Source organism: Capsicum annuum, chromosome 11 (genome assembly GCF_002878395.1).
Source record: "Capsicum annuum cultivar UCD-10X-F1 chromosome 11, UCD10Xv1.1, whole genome shotgun sequence".
Classification (NCBI taxonomy): Eukaryota; Viridiplantae; Streptophyta; class Magnoliopsida; order Solanales; family Solanaceae; genus Capsicum; species Capsicum annuum.
The window spans coordinates 208153650-208160445 of record NC_061121.1 but is presented as its reverse complement, the minus strand read 5'-3'; the positions used below and the strand labels follow the sequence as shown (position 1 = coordinate 208160445).

The 6796-nt window shown below is 28.2% G+C and overlaps 1 long non-coding RNA gene across 1 annotated transcript; it reads right to left on the bottom strand.

Annotated features, from left to right (window-relative positions):
* Positions 1-6162: 6162 nt before the first annotated feature.
* On the bottom strand, positions 6163-6796 carry LOC124888698. Its single transcript, XR_007047374.1, has 2 exons — positions 6686-6796; positions 6163-6476 (listed from the first exon to the last, which is right to left on the bottom strand). It is a non-coding gene; the product is annotated as an uncharacterized LOC124888698 (long non-coding RNA).

The window sequence follows — 6796 nt, the reverse complement described above, 5'->3', positions numbered from 1 at the left end:
TGAAGAAAATAATGAGAAAAAAAAATCAATAAACTTAAAAGTAAAATATATTATGAAAGAAATATTGAAAGAAATAAAAAATTTCCTTGCTTCACTCTTTATTAGAGAGTGTACTACACTCTCCATGTCATGTGGATACAAAAGATTGTATTAATATTGGTTTGAAATTGTTTAGGGGATAATAGATTATTCACAAAATTAAAATATCTTTTTGCAAATCTTCCATAGTAACTTCGTGTCCTTACGCAAAAGAAAAAAAATTGTGAGCTGTTTAGAGCCACAAGAACTCTAGAATACATTAAAGTATCACTTTGGAGCTGAGCATAAAATGCAACAAAACTCGTTTCCATTACTTAACATTTGCAAGGAAAACTATCAAAATGAAACATAAAACCAAAGCAAGACACTACCAGTTAAGAGACGTCTGAACAAATTCAAAGCAGTATACACAATGTTGACACAAAAAAAAAACATTAATACACCAAAGCTTATTGGTATCCTGCAAAATTTAAAAACTTTTAAAGATGAAGATATCAAACACCTCTTTCATTAAGTAGCAACACAGAATAAAATTGCTACCCAACCAAGGATTTGCACAATTGCCAAACACAACTAACTTAACAATAATCCACAATCCATTGCAAAAAAGTAATTGGCAGACAAATACATGATAAAACTAATATCAACAAACATGAAAAGGAACAAGCAGAGATGTGAACTTAAACAACTAGTAGTATTCATTGAATCATAGAAAATTCCACAAGTTGTAAAACCAGATTTTCCTAAAACCCAACTTACATAAGAACCAGGCAATACTATTTTTAACATAGCTAAATCCCCTATCAATTTTTCTTGACAGTAAGACTCTTCCAAGTCCTTTTTTCTAACCACCAAAATCATAGAGAGTCCTTCCTTGCCTCTTCAAGGCGTAAACAACATCCATAGCAGTAATAGTCTTCCTCCTAGCATGCGCAGTATAAGTAACAGAATCACGTATCACATTTTTCAAAAATATCTTCAACACACCATGTGTCTCCTCATAGATAAGTCCACTTATATGCTTCACACCTCCTCTACGTGCCAATCGCCTTATTGTTTGCTTGTAATTGTAGGAAAAATAATTTATTTATTTCAAAATAATTTATTGTGTATTTGAAAAAAGAAAAAAGAGAGAAAGTTGTTGCCTCAAACAAATGCTATAAATAGTAATTCTCTCTTTGCACAAGACATACAACATTCTCTTCCTTTTACAAAATATGAACCAATAATATATACTTTTCTCTATCTAATTTTCTTTTTCCTTTTCCTTAGTTCTAATTTAATTATCATCTTATTGTTGATTTCTACTTTAATATTTTAACTTGTTGGTATTTGTATAAATGGTTTTGTTGATTCCTATATTCTCTGATTAATTAGGAAAGATTTATTTAATTTAGATTATCCTCTCAGAAAAGTGCATATTTAATCCTAGAGAAACATGTCACATGCTGAAATAGTTTCTTAGGACAGTGCCCAGCACGACTTAAGTATAATTAATCTATTAACTTATTAAAAATATAGTTAGATTACTGTTATAGTTGTCATATTGATTATAGTATTATCACTGAGGTAGTAATAATATTATATACTGTTATGTTATTGTATTGCTAATATTATTAATATAATATTTTGTTAACAGTTAAATATTATTGTTATTATTATTTTTCATTGTTCCCCAACAATCTAAGAAACTATGACATAATTTTGATCCTAAGACTATTGATAATATTGATGTTGGTGTTGCTCTGGTTGCTTCTATTCCAGTCAGTTTGTCAGAAGATTATGGTACTGTAGGTACTGCAGAATACAGGTATGAAAATATGTGAAAGAAATGACAATCCAAGTTGTATAAATAAAAGTGATTTTCAGAAATGAATATTAAGACCAATGTGAGAAATTGGGTGGTAGACTCTGGTGCTACTAGGCAAATTTGTATAAATAAAAGTGATTTTATATCATACACCCAATTTGAGAAAGAAGAAATTATTTATCTTGGGACCTCGAGAACTATTCAAGTTCTTGGCAAAGGCGAAGTTCTTCTCAAACTCACATCTGGTAAAACTTTGGCATTAAGTAATGTGTTGCATGTTCCTAATATCCTAATTAATTTGATTTCTGTGGCATTATTATGAAAAGCTGGAATAAAGGTTATATTTGAAAATAATGAGGTCATATTAACTAAATATGATATTCTTATTGAAAATGGACGTTGTAATCATGGACTTTATATACTTGATATTATAAATGATAATGCATCAGCTTCTGCTTATATAATTAGTCTATTTCTTTATGGCATGTTAGATTAGGACATGTTAATATTAAATATATAAAGAATATGCAATCACTTGGTTTAATATCTGATTTAGACTTAAGTAATTTTGATAAATATGAAATATGTGCTGAAGTTAAAATTCTTAAGAAGTCATGTTTTTCAATTAATAGAGAAACTGAACTATTATCTTTGATCCACACTGATTTGGGTGATTTAAAACAAACTATGACTAGAGGTGGTAAAAAGATATTATGTGACCTTTATTGATGATTTCTCTAGATTTGTTAAGTTGTATTTGCTTAGAAATAAAGATGATGCATTTGATGCTTTTGTGTCTTATAAATCTGAAGTTAAAAATCAACTTAGTAGAAGAATCAAGAGAATTAGATCTGATAGAGGTGGAGAATATGTATCTTTAAATGTTTTTTGTGAAAAAAGAAGGTATTATTCATGTAGTAACTCCGTCTTATTCCCCTGAGTCTAATGGTGCAGCTGAAAGGAAAAATAAGACACTTAAAGAAATGATAAATTCTATGCTAATTAGCTCTTGTGCACCTGATAATTTATGGGGTGAAATTATTTTATCTACATGTCATTTACAAAATAGAACTCCACATAAAAGAACTGGCAAAACCCCTTATGAATTGCGAAAGGTTATAAGCCTAATTTGAAATATTTAAAAATGTGGGGGTTGCGTTGCTAAAGTTCTTCTTCTTGAACCTGAAAATAGGTTCTAAAACTGATAATTGCATGCTTATTGGATATGCTAAACATAGTGTTGCATACAGATTTCTTGTATTGAAAGGTGATGTACTTGATAGTAATACTATAATTGAGATAAAGAATGCTGAATTCTTTGAACATATTTTTCCACTATGTGATAAAATCTCTCATGCACCTATTGAAAAAAAAATGAATCTACCTCTAATATTGAGGAACTGAGAAGGATTACAAGGCCTAGAAAAGAACATTTTCCTTATGAAAATGATTTTCAAACTTTCCTTGTTGATAATGAACCATCAAATTATTTTGAAGTTGTATCTTCTTTTGATGCTAAATTTTGGAAAGAGGCAATAAAAATTGAATTAATTCAATTATGAAAAATAATACATGGGTTTTAACTGACTTACCTCCTAGTGCAAAATCGATTGGTTGTAAATGAATTTTCAAAAGGAAACTTAATTTGGATGGATCTTTAGATATATATAAAGCTCGATTAGTAGCTAAAGGATTTTCTCAAAAGCAAAATATTGATTACTTTGATACATTTGCATCAGTAACAAGAATTGCTTCTATTCAAATAGTAATTGTTTTAGCATCAATTCTTAAGTTGTTTATCCATCAAATGGATTTAAAAACAGGTTTCTTAAATGGCAATTTAGAAGAAATTTATATGGTTCAACCTGAAGGATGTGTAATTTCTGGACAAAAAAATAAAGTTTGTAAATTAATTAAATCTCTTTATGGCCTTAAACAAGCTCCGAAACAGTGACATGAAAAATTTGATCAAGTCTTAATAAAAGATGATCTTTCTGCTGTTGAGGTGGATAAATGTGTTTATACAAAGGTGGTAGACAGTGATTATGTGATAATCTTCTTATATGTTGATGACATGCTTATATTTGGTACATGTTTAAATATTGTGGAACGTACCAAATTTTTTTTGTCTACTAACTTTGATACGAAAGATCTGGGTGAAGTGAATATGATATTGAGAATTAAAGTTATAAGAAGTAAACATGGTATAATATTGTCACAAAAACATTATGTGGAAAGACTTCTAAAGAAGTTCGAATGTTGAGAGATAACTCCTGTAGCCATTCCTTATGATGCTAATTCTAAATTAAAAAAAATAATGGTGACCCAGTTGCTCAATCTAAGTATGTACAAATCATTAAGAGTTTGATACATTTAATTAATTTTACTAGGCCTGATATAGCCTATACTGTGTGTAGAATGATTAGATATACTCATAATCCCAATAATGTGCATTAATGCGATTGATGAAATATTTGAAAGGAACTATGAATTATGGTATCTTGTATGGTGAATTTCCTTCAACTTTAAAAGGTAATTGTGATTTAAATTGGATCTCTAATTCAGACGAGACAAAATTCATAAGTGGTTATGTATTCATGCTTGGTGGAGATGCAGTATCATGGAGATCATCTAAGCAGACGATCATTGTTAGATCAACTATGGAATCATAGGTTGTGGCTCTGGAGTTAGCTGGTACTGAGGTTGAATGGCTAAAAATTTCTTAGCAAATATCCCTTTTAAAAAGGATGATCTGTTGCCTCATAGCCCTTTGAATAAGGATGATCTGTTGTTTAATATCCCTCTGAAAAAGGAATGATCTGTTGTCTAATATTTCTTTGAAAAAAGACGATTTGTTGTCTAATATCCTTTTAAAAAAAGGATGATCTGATGCCTCCTATGTATATACACTGTGATTGTCAAGACGCAATTACTATTGCGAAGAATAAATCTTATAGTTGTAAAAGTAGACATATAAATTGAGGCATGATATTGTTAAGCAATTGCTGAAAGATGAAATAATTTTCATTAATTATGTGAAGTCAGAACTGAATTCGACCGATTCACTAACTAAACTTATGGGAAGAAAATTAATTCTTTAAACCTCAAAAGAGATGAGGTTAAAGTCAATATGATTATCAATAAAGATGGTAACCCAACCAATGTGATTGGAGATCCCATAAAGTAGGTTCATATGGGTAATAACAAGTTGATATTAACTCTACGCACTTTCTAAAAAACTGGAGGGATGAGTTATTGACTCTTAATGAATTCATAATTTAAAGCAGTGTAAACTTGATAAATTCACCTATATGAGAAGTGAAATGAGACCATTCCTATGAGACTTTTAGCCTTAGTCTCTAAAGCTCTCATGAATACCAGGCACGCGCATGACTTATTGGAGCAAAATTGCATTGAACAATAAAATTATGATCAAATTATAATTAATAAAATCTCTAACTTACAAAAAGAATTATTCAGTTTATAGAAATATTATATTTCACCAGTAATTCTATAAATTAAATTTTATTAGTCTAAATTTGATTCATAGTTCAGAAGATATCAAACCTACTACATTTTGTTCATGCAAATTCAATAAATTAAAACATTTTTTATATAAATTATTTTGAAATAATGTGGGAATTGTAAGAAAAATAATTTATTTATTTCAAAATAATTTATTATTATTTAGAAAAAGAAAAAAAATAAAAAGTTATTACCTCAAACAAATGTTATAAATAGCAATTCTCTCTTTGCACGAGACGTACAACATTCTCTTCCTTTTGCAAAATGTAAACCAATAATATGTATTTTTCTCTATCTAATATTCTTTTTCCTTTTCCTTTGTTCCAATTTAATTATCATCTTATTGTTGATTTCTGCTTTAATATTTTAATTTGTTGATATTTGTATTAATAGTTTTGTTGATTTCTATGTCTTCTGATTAATTAGAAAAGAATTATTTAATTTAAATTGTCTTCTAATTAATCAGAAAAATGCTTGTTTAATCTTAGAAAAACCTTTCACACTATTGAAATAATTTCTTAAGAAAGTACCTCACACGACTCAAGTATAATTAATCTATTAACTTATTAAAAAAATATTTAGATTATTGTTATAATTATCATATTAATTATAGTATTATCACTGAAGTGTTAATAATATTATACACTATTATGTTATTGTATTGCTAATATTATTAATATAATATTTTGTTAAAAATTAAATATTATTGTTATTACTCACTCCGTTTTATTTTATGTGTCGCTATTTGACCGAATACAGAATTTAAGAAATAAAGGAAGACTTAATAAAATTTACCAAATTATCCTTTATTAAAAAATATATCAATATCTTTTTTTAATTAAATAGAACCAACAGTAATATCCTTCGGGATTGTACCTCTAATTAAGTAGGACCAATATGTCAATAATTGTACCTTTAAAGTTGTCAAATAAAAAAAAGCAATACTTATTTTGAGACAAATTAAAAAGGAAATAATGACACATGAGATTATTCCCCAACAGTAATACCCTGGATGTTATCACGGAGGACCTTACGGTGTCGTTTTGCTCCACCCTTTCCCAATCCTTTTCCTCCCTTTCCACGTCCTGACGTCTTCTATTCCCTGCAATATAACAATTGAAATAATCGAAATTCAACAAAACATTGCTAAATTTACTACTTTTTACTAGAAATAAGAGAAAACCCATCTCAAAAAATTGATTTCTTTAACAAAACAACTTATAAAAGAAATGCAGAATTTTCAGGTGATTTAAAGAAAACCAATCTAAAAAAAAAAAAAAAATAATCAAAACCCATAAAAAATAATTATACCCATGTCATAGCATTCAATATTTAACTGGAAAATTGATAGAAAACTTGCACAGTCAAAAAGTTATAGTTAAGATTATTATATTTTCACATGATTTAGAGAAAACCCATTTC